This window comes from Sinocyclocheilus anshuiensis, unplaced genomic scaffold, assembly GCF_001515605.1.
Source record: "Sinocyclocheilus anshuiensis isolate Anshui unplaced genomic scaffold, SAMN03320099.WGS_v1.1 scaffold834, whole genome shotgun sequence".
Classification (NCBI taxonomy): Eukaryota; Metazoa; Chordata; class Actinopteri; order Cypriniformes; family Cyprinidae; genus Sinocyclocheilus; species Sinocyclocheilus anshuiensis.
In genome coordinates this window covers 609,145-628,654 of record NW_015540885.1, presented here as the reverse complement: position 1 = coordinate 628,654, position 19,510 = coordinate 609,145, and positions in this window count along the sequence as shown.

Genomic DNA, 19,510 nt, shown 5'->3' with positions numbered 1-19,510 from the left:
ACATCCTGCGTAAGCCACCACTGAGTGCACCTAAAAGCCTACAAAGAATGATGCTGAGACTTCAAAAATACGATGTGCATGTTGTGTATATTCCAGGGCCAGAGATGTGGCTAGCAGACATGTTAAGTAGAGCATATCTGCCCGAGAGCACACCCACTGAATCTGTTGAAGCAGAGTTAGATCTGGCTGCACCGATCTCAGTGGACAGGTTAATCCGTTCTGCAACAAAAGAGGACAAAACTTTGCAGACACTGATTACAGCCATATTACAAGGTTGGCCAAAGAACAAAGCTTACACAACACAAGAAATAGGTAATTATTACCCATTTCAGGAGGAGCTGACCCACCAGGATGGAATTGTTTTCAGGGGTGAACAAGCTGTTATCCCTAAGCAACTTTGGAGGGGAATAACGCAATGTATACACTCTTCTCATTTAGGTGTGGAAGTATGCCTGAGGAGGGCCAGAGTGTGTGTGTACTGGCAAGAAATGAAGGAGCAGATAAAATCATATGTACAGAAGTGTGACACCTGCCACGCAGTGGACTGTAACCAGCAAAAGGAGACACTGCGCCCACATGATATCATATGCCGGACAGACTTTGGGCCAAGGTAGGCACGGACCTGTTTACTTTTGACAACAAGGACTATCTAATTACAGTAGACTACTATTCAAATTTTTGGGAAATTGATTATCTGCCAGACACCAAATCTACTACTGTCATAAGAAAGCTGAAAGGTCACTTTGCCCGTCAGAGTATTCCAGACATCGTCATCTCTGACAATGGCCCACAGTTTTCGTCACAAGTTTATTAAAGGAAAGTTAGGTTAGTCTCAGATGTCTGTCTTTATTGAATAGATAAAACACATTTCTCTTTTGGCTATTAAAGGTATGTCCATTAGCTACTGTGGAGATGGCGAGTCAGAGTCGGCATTTGGTAACTTCATCTTTGCAGCCGACACTGACTGAGAAAGCACTAGTTTATTAATAAATAATTAAAATGTCTTCTTTTCCCCAGGCACATTCATAATCATTACTTTTGCCGGTGTTTTTTGGCAATGCACGTGCTTGAGCAAGGAATAGGCTATACACCTACTGCATATGCCTAAAGCATGGTTTAGTAGTAGGTTATTGTATTAATCAATTTAATATAAACGTGTAATTTTAATATAAACCTTTCTTGGGGGTGCTGAAGCACCTGCTAGCCCCTCCCTAGCGCCACCCATGTTTGCAATATGTCTGCCGCCGGCACGCTTTGCTACTGCGCTGTACGGAAATGAAGCGACTGGCTGAGATTCTACCGGAAATACGTAAACAGTGTTCGTGCATATAGTCCATTATATATGAATAAATGACTTAATAAAACAAATATAATTAATTTGTAATTCAATTCAGTCCTGTATTTATTTTTATTTGTTTTTCAATATACGAGTTAATTTATTTTTATATTTGTTTATTCCCACATTTATTTCCATATTTAAATATTGCCACATTTATTTCAATTTACATTTTTTGTTTTATTTTATTTATTTATTTTTTGGTATTTATTCTTAAATCTCTGTCTCTGGTATGATAATTAGGTTGTCACGGTTCATGGGTCTGTGTGTTCCTGCTTGTCTGCATGTTGTTGTCACCTGTCTGATTGCTTGTCAGCGTTGCTCCGGCAACCACACTGCTGGCGAGCTAATCAGAGTGGCTGCACCTGTAATGCATTATACACTGCCTATATCTGTCTTTCGTTTGCTGTGCATGTTTTCAGATCGTTGTTTGCTCATGTCCTGTCGATTCTCGCCAGCGTCTTTGTTGTTCCTGGTTTTTGCATCCTGCCTTGTGGATTTCCTACCTTTGTGGATTATCAGCCAAGCTGTTGTTGAATTACCCGTTCAGTGACTGATCGTTCAGCGTCTCGCAGTCTCTGTGCTACTGGGGTCTGCTTATCTGCATGATAAAATCTGACCATTTGCCTTGCTTTATTTTCTTGTTTGTGAATAAATTGGATTCTCGAGTTCTCTTTTGTGGCAGAACAATCTAACCACGATGGAGCCAGCGAGTGCTTCGAAACTAAGAGACATCTTAACAAGCAGTAACAAGCAGTTCAGGCCCTAGTAGCACAGGTCTTGGACTTAACCACTCAGTTCCGGTAGTTAAAGACCGAGTCTGCCCAACAGCCCACTGCGCACACCCCACCTGCTGATCCATCTGTGGATTACACCAGCCGGTGTTGAGCACCGACTCTGGTGAGCCCCTGTTATGTCGTTCATTTCTGGCTACATGTTCTCTGCACATCGCTCTCCAGCCTTCGTCTTTCCCCACCGAGGAGTCCAAAGTGTCTTTTGTAATCACTCTGTTATCCGGTCGAGCGGCTCTCTGGGGAACAGCGGTTTGGGAGCAAAGACACCAATGTTGTTTATCATTTCAGACCTTCTCTGAGGAACTCAAGAAGGCGTTTGAGCGGGCTGTATCTGGCAGAGTGGCGGCATGGGTGTTGGCTGAGTTACGTCAAGGAAATCGGTCGGTCACAGATTACTCCATCGAATTTCGCATGTTGGCTATGGAATGCAATTGGAACATGGAAGCGCAGTGGGACATGTTTATGCATGGGCTGGCCGACCGTATCCACAACGAAATCTACATGCAAGAATTGCCCACCTCTCTAGACGGGTTGATTGATCTGGCGATCTGAGTGGATGGTAGATTGCGACGTCGAGATCAACGAGCCCTGTAGATTCCGGTTGTTAATACTGATGATCAATTCTCCTGCTACTTCTAGGGATACGGTAGGTCATGTGTTCGATCCTGAGCCCATGCAGGTGGGCAGAACTCATCTTTCTCGGGAGGAAAAGGAGAGACGCAGGACCCAGGGACTGTGTTTATACTGTGGTACTGTGGGGCACATTGCTGCACAGTGACCGGTAAAAGCCAATGCCCGCCAGTAGGAAGGAGGTTACTGATGGATGGGATCGCTTTCGAAAAATCCTCTTCTGCTGCTATTCTTCTCCCGGTTAAACTACAGTGGGTCGTACTGCATTCACGTGTCAATCCTTAATAGACTCAGGAGCAGAGGGACATTTTTTGGACCTTAATATGGCTCTTAAACTGGGAGTTCCTATGGTTCTGCTCACACATCCCATCTCTGTCAGTGCACTCAGTGGCCAGCCTCTTCCACCCATCACTCATGCATCTGGACCGGTGAGTGTCATCACTTCTGGCAATCACACAGAGAACATTCCCTTTCTCTTGACTGACTCTCCCTTGGCTCCAGTTGTCCTGGGTCACCCCTGGCTCTCACGCCACAATCCTAACATAAACTGGTGCCAGAACACTGTCTCTTCATGGAGTGAATATTGTCATGCTTTGTGTCTGTTGTCTGCTTGTTCGTCTGTGTTACAGGATGAACATACGGACCTGTCAAACGTGCCCATAGAGTATCTTGTCCTGAAGGGAGTGTTCAGTAAGTCTCGGGTTGCTCCTCTTCCTCCACATCGTCCCTATGACTGTGCGATAGATATATTGCCAGGTACGTCTCCGCCTAAGGGCAGGCTATACTCGCTTTCTGCTCCAGAAAGGGAGGCCATGGAGAAATATATTTCTGATTCTCTGGCAGCCAAGATCATCTGTCACTCATGTTCTCCTGCAGGTGCGGGGTTCTTCTTTGTGGAAAAGAAAGATGGTTCCCTGCGTCCTTGTATTGACTATCGGGGGCTGAAGAGCATCACGGTAAAGAATGCTTATCCTTTGCCGCTGATGTCTTCAGCCTTCGAACGACTGCGGGGCGCTTCCTTTTTCACAAAGTTGGATCTTCGTAATGCCTATTATTTGGTTCGCATAAGGGAGGGGGATGAGTGGAAGACTGCTTTTAATACCCCCAGGGGGCACTTTGAATATCTTGTTGTGCTGTTCGGGCTGTCCAACGCTCCCGCGGTCTTCCAGGCACTGGTCAATGATGTGCTGAGAGACATGGTCGATCAGTTCACATATGTCTACCTGGACGACATATTGATTTTTTTCTTGCTCTCTCCAGGAACATTTTCAGCATGTCAGGCGAGTGCTTCAGAGGCTGCTAGAGAATGGGCTTTTTGTCAAGGCGGAGAAATGCGATTTTCATGCACAGTCTGTTCCTTTTTTAGGATACATCGTGTCGTCTGAGGGAGTGCGCATGGATCCCAACAAGGTTCAGGCTGTGGTAGATTGGCCAACTCCATATTCCCGCAAGGCCCTGCAGAGGTTCCTGGGCTTTGCCAATTTCTACTGGCATTTTATTTGCAACTACAGCCAGCTCACCACCCCTTTGACTGCCTTGACCTCCACTAAGACAACGTTCAGGTGGTCCAGTTTGGCTGAGGTCACGTTTTCCAAACTAAAGAGCTGCTTTGTTTCAGCTCCAATTCTTGACAGTCAGACAGTTGCTGACAGTCAAGCTCACCTTGGAGGAATGGCGTCATTGGTTGGAGGGTTCGGGGGTACCTTTTATAGTCTGGACCGGCCATAAGAACCTTGAATATATCAGGTCTGCCAAAAGGTTAATCTCTAGGCAGGCTCGGTAGGCTTTATATTTTGGTTGCTTTCATTTTTCAATTTTTTACCATCCAGGTTCCAAAAATGTTTAACCTGATGCTTTATCCTGTGTTTTTGACCAATCTGAGTGCCCGTTGTCTCCCGAGCTCATCTTGCCACAGAAAATTGTGGTTCCAATGGTGACTTGGGAGATCGAATCGAAGGTCCGTACGACCTTACAAGACCTCCACCCGGATGCCCACCGAGTCGCTTGTTTGTGCCAGACAGTTTACAGTCCAATGTCATCCTTTGGATTCATTGTTCCAAGGTAGCTTGTCATCCGGGGGTTAGTCGTACCATTTTTCTCATTAAACAACTGTTCTGGTGGCAATCTATGGCCCGTGACATACGACTTTTTGTTTTGGCCTGCTCAGTCTGTGCCACTTCTAAGACTTCCATTCGACCTCTTGCTGGACTCCTTCATCCCGTTAGTTCCTTCGAGACCCTGGTCCCATATTTCGCTAGATTTCGTTACGGGACTCCCACCCTCACAGGGTAACACGGTAGTTTTGACCATGGTGGACCAGTTCTCGAAGGTAGCTCATTTTATCCCTCTGCCCAAAATACCCTCAGCCAGAGAAGGGGAAAGGGTACTGTCACGGTTCATGGGTTTGTGTGTTCATTCCTGCGTGTCTGCGTGTTGTTGTCACCGGTCAGATTGCTTTTCAGTGTTGCTCCGGCAACCACGGTGCTGGCGAGCTAATCAGAGTGGCTGCACCTGTAGTGCATTATACACTGCCTATATCTGTCTTTCGTTTGCTGTGCATGTTGTCAGATCGTTGTTTGCTCATGTCCTGTCGTTTCTCGCCAGCGTCTTTGTTGTTCCTGGTTTTTGCATCCTGCCTTGTGGATTTCCTACTTTTGTGGATTATCGGCCAAGCTGTTGTTGGACTACCCGTTCAGTGACTGATCGTTCAGCGTCTCGCAGTCTCCGTGCTACTGGGGTCTGCTCATCTGCATGATAACATCTGACCATTTGCCTTGCTTTATTTTCTTGCTTGTCAATAAACTGTTTGACACTCGCAACTGGATTCTCGAGTTCTCTTTTGTGACATAGGTGGGCTGTTCTTGCCTTCCGTTGGTTTATTGTATCAGGCCTGGCCCAGGCTCTATTGGTGCTCTCTAGGCCAGATTTATCCAAATAAACATATTCAAGCATGCGCGTACATACACACACAACTATGCCAGCACAGAGTTGCAAAAGTTGTTAACAAAACAAAGGGTAAAAAAGAGAAATATGAGCATTATGAAATGTGCCCAAGATAGAATAAAAAAAAAAAACACAAAATATAGGCTACATAATTTAATGTACTTGTAGATGTTAGCCAGCAATCTAGCTAGTTAGACTAAATAGCCTCTTTACTTTCATCCCCATGTTTGAGCATACATTGGAAAATGGCATATTTAAATTGAAAGGATTGCAATCAATGAATGCTTCAGACTACAGTCCTATTCGTGGTTTCTTTTACAAGACACTTAGGAGAATATTTCAGTTTAAACCAAGCAAAAACAGTCTACAGTGCTAGTGTTGCCAGTTATAAGGTTAAAAAAACAATTTTAGAATAGTCCACCAACATCAATGTCTGCCATGAAGAGTCGTTAACATGTTATTCTTACCTCTATATTACTCTTTTTTTTCTGCTACTCTTTTCTCTTCTTCCTGCCTTGTGCACCAGATCATTTTCTTTTTTCGCACTCGTTTTTTTTTTTCCTTTTCCCCTTTCCCAAAGGACAGTTAAGTGCCGAATGGTAATGTCAAAACTAATACCTACGTCGTCATGCACAGTTGACATTTTGTATTATATTAGCTATAATATTACAATAACACATACTATTATTATATTATATTTTAATTATTCCAGCATTATATGTTGTCAACTATTACGTTTTTTTCTCGATGATGTCAACTTTTTATCATAAACATACGGTAAACTAAAGTACTCAAAGGATGTTAATTGGCATAAATAATTTGCTCAATATATGGGTGGAAATTTAATGCGCACACTGGTCACGAGAGGGCGCACTTCCCATTATAAAAAAAAATCATCTTTTTAAAAGATACAGGTACTTATTTATTAGAGACTGGCACTCATTCATTAGATACTAGTACCTATTAAATAGATACTACTTATATTACATGCTAGTAGCCTATGTATTCCCTAGAAACTACTACTTATGACAGTGTATTTTAAGTTGTTTCCTCTGTTATCAGGGAAAAAACTGCAAGGGATCCTCCATATCCTCCATTAACTTCAACTTTTATTTATTTGTATGGCACATTTAAAAACAACTTTTTTATATCTATGGATTTTATTGTAGGCAAATCGAGTGTTGATTTGAAAAGGTTAAATTCATCAAAAAAAGTGGTAAACTCAATGTTGTCATCACTTTAAAAAACAAAAACTTGAATTTAACAACCAAAAAATGTTCCTAATAAAGAAACTAAAAGAAATATAACCACTTTGCAATTAAAAACAAAACTGTACTATTCGAATGGCTACAACAGTATCAGATGCCAGCATCAGACATTTCCTATCAGATGTCAAATAGACGTTTAGAAGATGTCTTTAAGATGTTTATGATTTAGAATGTATGCTAAACTGACATCTTAAAGATGTCTGTCAGATGTTTGGACACAGCAGAGTCTTTCCAGATGAAGTGATCTTAAATAGACATTTTGCAGACGTATGTGTGCTATCTGGGTAGGCTGTGTAATGGGGAGGATGGAAAAATGTGATATTAATAAAGTTCAACAAACAAGAAGTTACTTGAGTGGGTTACATTTCAGACACAATATTGTCTCTTTTTTCTGTTCCGCATGTGAAATAGTTCCAAACAAAGCCAGAGCAGAACATTTGTGCATCTCAGAGCATCACTTCAGTGTTTCGTCCCAGAATGAATCTGTTTTTGAATGAATCAAGTGAGCCAATGATTCAGTTGATCCATTTATAAAGACAGTGGCTCCATTCGAAACCGCATACTCACTGAGTATGTACTTAATTTCAATAAGTACTTACTTAATTTGTGTTAAAAGTGTATGTACTCTATAGCCTGATAATTTTAAGTATGAATGTGATCCGGATGTCAGCCGCCATTTTGACATTATCATGTGACTTACAACGTATAACAAGCGCAACAACTTAAAAGATATGAGCGGCAGGTTTAAATAATCTATCTGTAAATATTTTGATGTTGTTGAAATTTGCTCATTTTGTGTCTTGTTGATGAAACAGCTGCCCTATTATTTGGATTGATTTAAGTTTTTATATTTTTAACCCTACTATTGTGACCCACAGTTTTATCCTCAAAGATATATTTTTTATTACGAAAACTCAAAATTGTTATCTCTTGAATATGTTGTTAATTTCTTTACATTATGTGCAAAATATTTCATCCACAAGCAAAACTGGCTTCAATTTCCAATTTTTTTTGTTGAATTTAACTCTCGTTTCATCCCTCAGGCATATATAAAAAATTATAATAATTAAAAAAAAGTATACATTATGATTATATGAATATTATGGTTATTCAAAGTCATTGTGCTTTTTTTCTGAGTATGTAATCTCATACTATGATGTACGCAAAACCCATGATATTCTTTTTTTTTTTTTGTCATTATGATTGTTCATTGTCAAAGATACAACCATCTTTCCCTGATCTTGTATGTAATTATAAGTTCTAAAAAAAAAAAGAAAGAAAGAAAATTAAAGCTGCAAGCAGCGATAACAGGCCCAAGCCATCAGCGCAATCGCCACCCCGGTGGCATCAGGAAAATGGTGCACAGCGGGCACATGCATTTACTCTAACCCTCTGGAAGTCTTGTTTTAAGGGTTACAGCATTGAAAAGGTTACATAATAAAATCAAGAGTGTGACACACACACACACACAACAAAATATAAAACTTTGGCAACACTTTATAATAAGTTTTCAGTTGTTAACATTAACTATATTAGTTAACATGACAATAATTATATAGAATTTATTAATGTAGTTAATATTACATTTACAACTAATACATTATTATTAAAATTTAAAGTTGTATCTGTTAACATTAGTCAATGCACTGTAATTTAACATGAACAAGAACATTTTTATTAACTAACATTAACAAAGGTCAATAAATGCTGTAAAAATATATTGTTCATTGTTAGTTCATGTTAGTTAATGCATTAAATAATGTTAACAAATGAGACCTTATTGTAAAGTGTTACCAAAACTTGTATTGATCTATAAGCATTTGAGAAATATTTATATAAAATTATATTACAAGTATATATTAACTTATTTTAAGTATTTATTTGTCATTCTAACTAATGGTTTCTATGCCACCAAATGGCATTCAAACAGGCATCACCTTTATGGGACATGAACACATCCTTAAGTTAGATTGTTCCTTTTTAACAAAATAAGAAAAATTAATAACCGAATCACATAAATCTTGCACCAGTTTATCAGGTGGATTGACTATTGTACATTATTAACTTGAGTGAGAGAGAGAGAGATAGGTGATTTGAATGAGTGTGATTTATTAATATTTGTGAGTGAATGTGTGTGTGAGTGAAAAGTGTATTGTTTGTTCGCATGTGCATAGTTGTGCTTGCAAGTTAGAGGTTTTTTGTTTTATTTTGTTTAGTTTTGTGTATGCATGGTTGGGTTCGCAAGTCTGTATGATTTTTTTTTCTTTGTGTGTGTGTATGTGTATAAAATATATTTATGTGTATCCCCATAAACTATCCATAGGCTTTTCACTCAAAGTCCAACACTGAAGACCAATTATTAGACACTGTACACATGCAAATACTAAGTGCTATTGCTATTCCTTATAAACAGTGAATAACCATTTACAATGCAAAAAAATAAATTTGTTAGTGCTCACAAACTGTATTTTAATGCAGCCAAATTCTCAATAAAGCTGTTTTCACTGGTATATTTTTCTGTTTCTGTTGTAAGACAATGGGATGAATATGAAATAGTGACTAAAAAGCGGCCCATACATAACCAGCTCTCCGTTATGTTAATCTGCACAAAAATCCTGATTCATAATTACAACATCGTCTAATGAAATCAAATACACATAAGATAAAGACAATGGCTGTGCTGTGATTTTGGCTATATTTGCATGTAAAATAGAGTTCGAAGCGACAGAATATATTTTTTAACTGAAAGCGCTGCCCCTTAGCAGCTCGCTACCAGCGAGTCTCAGAAACTAAACAAGGTTTGTCCAGGAAGTCGCTAGATTTGTCTCTAGGCGCTTTAAAAAAAAAAAAAAAAAAAAAAGTCGCTAAAGGGGTCTGAAAAGTCGCTAAATCTAGCGACAAAGTTGCTAAGTTGGCAACACTGTGTCCACGCTCTTACATTAGCTCTCTCTGCATGCCTGCTGCCTCACTTGGTTAGGTTGCGGTGCGTTCAAAAACAAACAGATATTTATTAAACAAAAGACAAGTTATTTCGAGTCATTTAACTCAAGTCCGAGTCAAGTCTCAAGTCATGAATATCAAGTCAAAGTCAAGGCAAGTCTTTTATGAATATTTGTCAAGCAAGTCTCAAGCCATACAATTTGCGACTTAAGCCTGACTCGAGTCAAGTCATGTGACTCGAGTCCCCCACCTCTGGTCTCTAGCATGGTGTTTTGCATATGAAACTCGATTGGGTGTTCAAGAGAAGAATCTTCAAGATTCTTATAATACTATATGTCACAGAGTTAGCAAAATGTCATGTAAATCAACAAATAGGAAACGTAATTTGGAGCTCTTAGATACCAAACATGTTATGGGTGAGGTTATATTAACTAGTGATCTATCATAATACATGCATAAAACAGTATGCAATACAAAATACAGTATCCAAGAACAGTAGTAATATACACAAGGACCTGAGGATATGCATGTTCATTCAAAGAAAGGTTTGTCTATGAATTAATTAAAGAACAGTCAATTTCTATGGGCATTGTGTGTCTTTCTTATGAGGAAAATGAGTGAGAGTTGCTTTGCCTGCATTCCTTTGAGCAATAAAATCATTATCAGATGATTTGTCTTTGGTTGCCATGGAACCAGAGGCCTGTTCTGCCTTTTAGAGGTGTTAGTTGCATTTCGGGGGAATGATCCATAGACCCTCATAGTTGGCTTGTTGGTTGGGTGAGGGGTGTTAGGGATTATTTGTTGAATATAACAAATAATTGTATCTTATTGTTCCACACGCTACAAAACATTCAGGAGTGCAGAAAATTGTCAATGCTGTCCTGTAATTTATCAGCTTAAAAACTGAAAAGTTACAGCATATTGTTTCTGTTTCTGAAGTAACTACAACCCTCTTCACCATAGTAGAGAGATGCTGCACAGACAAGTAAGTTAAACAGTCATTTAATATAGACGTGGGCTAATTGTAGTGTTCCAATAAATCATGTTAAAACTATTCTTCTAGTATTGTGTATTTATTTTTAGTTTAATGTAAGTTCTGAACAGAACTTTGTGATATTTCAAAACATACTGAAATATTTTGTCATGGAGCAAAGGCGGAGTGGTGTTTCTGATCAGTGGATTGCGGAGTGGGAAATGCTGAACCCGCAGCAGAGCTGGAGCAGAGTGATTATTGAATGCATGGAGTGTGGAGGGGAAATTGTTGCCACTCCACTCTGCTCACATACTCTGGTACATACGTCTACTCTTCTGGACCTCCCAGCGGAGCAGGTTTGGAGAGAGTTGCTTGACGAATGTCCTCGTCGATCGACCATCGGATGGGGCTGACGACGACAAGGGCTGGATGGAGGATAGTTTCAGGTAAAACCTGTCAGTCGACTGATGGGTAGAGATGTGATAGCTCGGCATCAGCTCGGGTGTTTTTGGTCCCAGGTCGGTATGTCACCGTAGTGAAAACGAGTGAAGAACAGTGCCCACCAGGCTTGTCTGGGGTTCAACCATTTGGCATCTCGCAGATATTCCAGGTTACAATGGTCAGTTATTACTTTGAAAGATGAACTGCTCCCTCCAGCCAATGCCTCCACTCTTCCAGGGCAAGTTTAATGGTGAGCAGCTCACGATACTGATATCATAATTTTGCTCCACTGGGGAACGTTTTTGGGAGAAATAAGCACATGGATGTAACCTAGGAGGCGTTGTGAAAGCACCGCACCTACTCCAACTGCAGAAGCATCCACCTCCACGAACAATGGTTTCTGTGGATCTGGATGGACGAATGTAGGAGCGGAGCTGAAAGCCTTCTTCAGCTGAGTGAAGGAGTGGATGGCTTCCAGGGTCCAGGACAGGGACTTGGGCTTGTTGCGGAGCATGGAAGTCAATGGAACAGTGAGATGGCTGAAATGGTATATGAAGCGGCGATAAAAATGAGCAAATCCTAAGAAACGTTGGCATTCCTTGATTAAGCATGGTTGAGGCCAGTCCATTACAGCTTGTACCTTCTTATCATCCATTTTAATGCCTTAGGATTTGATGACATAGCTGAGGAACTGGATGGTGGTACAGTGGAACTCGCACTTCTCTTGCTTGAGATAAAGATGGTGATTTCTCAGCTTCTGGAGGACCTGCTCAACGTGATGGTGATGTTCTGCCAAGTTCTGTGAGTAAATAAGGATATCATCTATGTGTGGGGGTGGGTTAGGGAGTTAGGTTAATATATTGTACTTTTATTTTATCTTATTTTGGTTAGGGTTTAGGAAAGAGGTCTTAAAATAAGGAAGTTTGAACTTGTGCTGAACTACACAATAAACATCCATTGTAAGTACACATGTGGTGTATCAACCAACAGCTTGAATACAAATGACTGTTATGTACCTTTCATATAAAACCAAAACTTTATGTTTCAAGTGCATCTCTCTATTTGTAACAAAGGCTTGTTTTTTTAATAATTTAGAAAGATGATTTTTGATTGCGAAGAATGAATATTCAGTTATTACAGCTAATAAAAAATGGAGATGAAGATAACAATAACCAAAGACATAAGAGAACATATATATATATATATATATATTTATTTATTACAAAAAAAAAAATTTCACATTTCTGACACAACATGGAGGCATCACTATTCTCAAAATGTTGTGCTCATTCCTACTCTGTAACCCAAAGTGTAAGAAATATGGCTTTAGTTTCACATATAGTACATAGTGTTTATGGATATATAGTTATTTTTTGCTGCTTATTTTTTCCTAGATCCTCCTGAGTCAGTGGTTATAATTCCTGACAGTCCAAAAAATGCTAAAGTATTCTGGTGTAAAGTGGATAGTAACCCAGAACCAACCAGCTACACCTGGACAAGGTAATAAAAATTATTTTTTTGGGCTGTGTATAATGGCCTGTGCTTAATGGAAGAGTTGCTCCTGACAGTTATAATAATTTCAACACTCAGTTTAAATAAACTGAAAATCAGACAGAAAATGATCAAGCAGGTAATACATTATTGAAGGCATGCTTTATGAAAAAGAGTCACTAAATATATCTGTCTCAGTGGCAGTTGTTATTCTATAAGCCAGTGGTTCTCAAACCTGTCCTGGAGTACCCCCAGCCCTGCACATTTTGTATGCCGCCCTCATCTATCACACCTGATTCAACTCATCAGCTCATTAGTGGAGACTGCAAGACCTGAAGTGGGTGTGTCAGATATAGGGAGACATACAAAATGTGCAGTGCTGGGGGTACTTCATGGAGAGGTTTGAGAACCAGGTTTGAGTTACTTTTGCATATTTTGGCTTAACTGCCAAGCTCACAGGTTCCAAGACTTTACTGCCATATTGGGACATATTCCCATAGTAAACAGCTTAGGGAGCAAGAACATAGGACAGGACTTGATTTTATCCATCGGTTGTTGATTGGATTTTGAAGAGTGAGCACTGCACATCAGAATGGAGGCAGATTAACTGCAACATTGGTGTACATACGTCATAGACGTCAAGTGAGTCGTATCACAGGGAGAGCAAGTTATGGCATTTTGATTAAAGATTAAAGAAGGTCAAAAATTAAATGCATGGCTGAATCATTCACAATAAGGACAGTAATGTGCATTAAGAAAACAAATAAGGTCAGTTTTGATTTCATGTCTACTTTCTGTATGTTGTTGTGTATGCCAAGTGCAAAGGTTGAGATGCTTGAAGGTTTTAGGTTTCAGAGAGCAACACATGCAAGGCTGTTCTGATAAGTTGCTGAGGTGTTGGCCTGTGGTTGCTAGTTTAATTTTTAATGTTATCCAACTTTGTTTTAGTTTTTTACAGATAGTTTACTACTGACCATCAATTGTACTGTTATGTACTAGCAGAACATGTTCATTGATCTTTCATATCTCTCTATTAACAGAGAGAGTACTCCCTATTATGAAGGCAACAAGCTTCCTGTGCCAAAATTGTCCCCCGACTTTAATGGCTTGTACATTTGTAATGCTTCAAACAAATATGGAAGTTCATTAGGTTCCCTGTATGTGAATGTTCATACTGGTGAGTCTATTTTTGTTTTTATAGTTAATAGTACATGTCGTTTGATGTTCTTGAAACTCTTATGCTATGAAAAAGGTTGTGTGTGCTGCTGCTCTGAACAGAACTGAATTGAGAATGCTGTTTAAAGTCCAGCTGAATTGCTGAATTTCAGTTGTGTTAACAAACAGAACATTTACATTTACGTGTTTGACAGTATATAAGTATGCATGCAACACTTAGATAAAACTGGCAGTAAAATGCATGCAAAAAAAAAAGATTACATTTCTACATTAAGTAGATGTTAAAAACTGTGAAACTATGATTGTTTTAACCAGATATCACTGTATCATAATAATTTCAATCCTGGATGTGGTAATCTAGGACAGTGGTTTTCAAACCCTGGGTCACGACCCACCCCACCGGTCGCCTGGATGATTTAAGGAAAATGTGTATATATATGTATGTAACAAAGTACAAGACTCAGGGAAGAAGGACGCTTCAAATGTTTCTGATTACAACATGGTTTTACAGCATTGAACATTGTAGCCAATCACAGATGTATCTGTTGATTTCTTCCAGAGTTCCTCTGTGGGACTCGAGACTGGTGTGACACAGTTGTCACTCCAAATATACTGTATATATGGCTCGCGATAATTTAAAAAGAAAAAATACGGTCGCACTTAAAAAAGTTGGAAAACCACTGATCTAGGATAAATTTAATCTGTGACAAACCATGACTATATAAGAAGTTATAGCATTTGTCAGCCTTTTCAGAATAACAGTAACATTGTAGAAGTGTGGACTTGACACTTTTACTTCTCTCCATCCCTCTTTCCTAGAATCCAGCACCGTCTGTTGGGGTCTGTTTGGTTTTGTCATCTGCTGTGCTGTTCTTGCTGTTGTTGTTGGTGTGATATTCAGATTCAAGCGGTGAGTTTGAACACTTTATTTGTCTTAGTGTGACTTGATAGTTGGAGCTTTTGTATCTCAGGTTTTAGTTTGTTTTGGTTATATTTTAATATTGCCCTACAATAATAAATTGTTCAAATTGAACATTTTCCAGTGATGAGCTGTTTGTTTGACACAATTATAGTAGATTTTTTTATGTGCAGTTATGAGGAGTGGTATTTTAAACCATTGAGAGGGTCATCACAGACTGGACTGCGTGATGCTGCAGAAATAGAAACCAAGCAATCAACAATGTCTTGGCAAAAATGTAAACTTATAAATGCATCAGTGTTAATTTAGTTTTAATTAGTTTGTTTTAATTTAATGGCAATGTAATATAACACAAATTATAGTGTTATAAATATACATACATTTTTAAATGAAAACAAAACGTTGCTAAATTCACAATTTTATATTTGTGGAAATGTGTAACGTGTAAGGAGGGAGTGAAATTACAGTATTGACTGTTATAAAAAAAAAATGCTTGTTCAGTTCAGTACCTTTGTTATCATTGTGTCATAAACAGAAGGAAAACAATAAATAAACACCAGTTCTGCATATTGGTTATTGGTCACATAAACATGCAGATAATCGGTATCGGTGTCGGTTCTAAAAAAAAAATCAATATTGGTCGATCTCTAGTCCGTAATTAGACCTGAAGTATTTGTGTCAGACAAAGAGACTAAATGTGCAGTGCTGGGGGGCTCCAGGAACAGGTTTAAGGACCACTGAGCTGGGTTATAAACGTTACAGCAGACTGTACCAACATGTGGTCAATCTGGTCCTGAGCCTCCTCCCTAGTTCCCACCCGTTCCCACCCATTCCCCTCCCCATGTTGTTTCTACGGTGTGAGGACGCACCTACGTAAAGGGGGGAGTAATGTCACGCCCCTAGACTGTTTGTTGTGTTCGGTGACCCCCCTGGACTGTTTGTTGTGTTCGGTGACCCAGTTTCTTCCCCATGTGTTCCGCTTCCCTGTTAATTAGTCATTCCATGCACCTGTGTTCCCCTGATTGCCCTGTGTTTATAAGCCCCAGTCTGTGCATTCTGTGTTTGTCTGAGATTATACGTCTACCCTGGTGTTTCCTGTGATCCTGTCTGCCCCGTGTATTTCCGTGGATGTTTGGATTAAAAACCTGTTGTTTTCGTGTACTCCTGGTCTCCTCGTTCCTCGTCTTAGGCTAAGTGTGACAACATGTTAAATTGATCTTAATTTTAGGGACTGGATTCCAGTACCACAGCGTTCCAATGATGAGGGAGCACAGGTGGGTTTTTGTTGTTGTTGTGATAGAAACACCGTTTAAAAATGGAGTCATTTTATTTTTTCATGTTTTTGAAAGAAGTGTTTTATGTTCACTGATATGCTCATCGTGGCTAAGTACGTTTGATGAAAAATACAGTAAAAACAATAATATTGTGAAATATTAATACAATTTTAAAATAACTGTTTTCTGTTTGAGTATGTTTTAAAATATAATTTATTCATGTGATATCAAAGCTGAATTTGTAATATTATAAATGTTGTCGCTTTTGATCAATTTAATGCATCATTGCTGAATATTAATTTCTTTCCAAAATAAAAATCTCATTGACCACAAATTCTAGTGTGAATTTTTTAGATTGTATTCACGATTATAATTTGCCTAAACTTTCCCACAGGGCAGTGTAAGACAAGCAAGACAGGAGGATGATCAGGATGAAAGAGGTAATCTGGTCTCTCCTGTGCAGTTACAACCACTTTTGATTTATGTAGACATGAATCAGAATGAGTTGAGTCTTAATAAGGCCCATGCTCTGAACATTAACTGATGTGGCTCAGTTCAAATCTTGTTCATCTGACATCTTTTCAATTTACAAATTAAAATTGCATCTATGTGATTTCACAGAAATGGGGAGCATTTCTGATCAGTGACGGCTGATTTTGGACCAGCGCTCTTTCTTGAACCAGTTGTGCCTAGAGAGGAGAATAATACAAACTGAAAGTTAAGGACTGGTAAGAGGGGATTCGAGTGAGCGTTAAATTGAAAGTAGAACAGATATGCTGGAAAGTACCTTTTGAAGGGAGCATGATATTATACACAAGCCTGCAAAAGTCCCTTCTTTAGTAGTAGTAGTAGTAATAATAATAATAATAATAATAATAATAATAATAATAATAAAACATTATTAAGCATTATGTACAGCTTCCCTTCTCCTGATGCAAGAGGCAGAGCAGGATATCCTATATCCACAGATGTCTGTTAAACCGCAAAGAATAGGGTGAGGTGTAGTTTAGGGATGTGTTAACAGTTACCACAGACAGATGTTGGCTGTGGGTTAACTGTTCTTTTTCTTCCTTTTGTTGTCATCTCTGAATTTAGTTTACTTCTCTTTTATTTTTTCCTTTCAGTCTCTGAGTTTTTTTTTTTTTCTTCTCTCATTCTATGTGTCTGGACCTCAAAAAACATTTAATTTAGGCTTTTTTTTGTTTCTAGGACAATAGAGACAGGCAAGAAAGTAGGTATGAAAGAGACGGCGAGTGGGAGCCAGACAGATCCAATGTGTCCACAACCGTTTGATCATAGAAATATTTGGCAGAAATGCTAACATGTTCCTTAGATATCAGTCAGACAAATCAACAAATATGGCCATCAGCAATCAGTCACATTTCTTTATTTATTTGCTGGTTGCCTGATGTTTTTCTCTCATCCCTATCAACTTGCTGCTCAGTGTCCTGTCTTTGGCTATTGGTAAGCTTTGGCCATTTGATGACACGCATAGAACCAAGCCTTAGCCTAGCTATGTATACCTGGCTGATCTACAGTACCCTTAGGTTTATTTTAATTAATGCATGCCTATACAAACTGTGAGCCTGAACTGAGGTAGTTAAGCTCTGGGATTCCCTGGTCCAGATGCACATTTTGAGTCAGGATAGTAGTTATACCTCACTCAAGCTCAACCAGGCATACATAGCTAATCATGCGCTTAACATGGTTCATCAAAACAGCAGCAGTACATAAGTCTTGGCAACATTTTTGGGACTTGGCTTGTGTCATGTGTTTGTGCAGCTTTCCTCGTCAATTTGTGCATGTTTGTGCAGCTTTTACTTGCATGTCACGGCATGTCTTTATAATGTACTTAAGTACATAAATACAGAATATCTTGGCAATTTTGCAGTTTTTCTTTAGCTTATCTATAATGTTTGGTTCATAATCATTTATATTTATAATTACTATGAAATATTCAAACAAAATGTATTTGAACGTTGGCTCAAACTTGAAAATGAATCAGTTTAATTTACAAGATGACTAAAGTGGATAAGAACATTTCATGTGTCAACTATAAACAGATGATGCTAGAGCTTTTCATGAGCTAGTATTTTCAGCATACTTTAAGACAAAACTAAGTTCAGTTTAGTTCAGTGGTCTCACGTGTTATATTTTCTTTCTATGTTGACTTAAAAGGCTAAGCACATAGAATTTGAATTTTGTATTTTCGTGTGAAGTGTGCTGTAGGGTGGAACATTAGGTTCAGGGGATTGACTTCATTGCAATATCTCCAGTGTCTTATTGTGATCTCTTATCCAAAACATAACCCGCCCTGGAGCAGATGAGCTGTGTAGTCACTATGATGATGGACAGTGCTAAAAAAACAACAATCCTCCATGGACTGAAAAAATGCAAGGTCATTCATGAGTTTGCTCATTTTAACTGGGTAGCTACTCAGACTTGCTTTGTGATGCAGGCCTCTTGTGTCAAGGTGATATTATATGAAATGGATAACATTTCATATGATGTACATGAAGTCTGAAAATGCAAATACTATGTAAAAACTTGGTGCTATAAAAACCTTTATTTACAGTGTTGTGAAGGACATAAACATTTTAGGACATAAAGATATATATTGGCCTATAATTTATCAAATACCATACCGAATGTACATTTTGTAATCATTTCTACAGCCTATTAAAAAAAAACTTGTGTGGAAAAAGTTAGTACACCCATTTATACATTTATCACTACTTTCAAGTGCAGAACATTAAAGATGAAAACATAACTTATATAAACACCAGCAAACTGGTCATGTTTTCTTATAAGTTGTGCCATTTATGCCAAGATTAAAAGAGCTGCAAACCTTTTCAAACCATCTGTCCAGGTCAGCCGTCTCACAAAATTTGAGTAAAATGCTTCAGAATGCCTCAGAGCACCCCAGGGATCAAGTCTGGAAAGGGATGGCAGAAGATATACTTGGAATGTTAAAGGGGTCATATGATGCGATTTCAATATTTCCTTTCTCTTTGGAGTGTTACAAGCTCTTGGTGCATAAAGAAGATCTGTAAAGTTGCAAAGACTAAAGTCTCAAATCCAAAGAGATATTCTTTATAAAAGTTAAGAGTCAACCACACCTACCTAAAACGGCTCGTTCTAACATGCCCCCACATGTCTACGTCACGATGTGGGAAGATTTGCATAACGCCGCCCAAATGTTCACGCAAAGAAAGAAGGCGTAACTTTTATTCTCGCTGTAGTATTGTTGTTGCCGCCGCCATGTCATGGAGATGCTGTGTGTTGTGAAAGCGAAACTACTTTATTTGGTCTTCCAAAAGAGGAC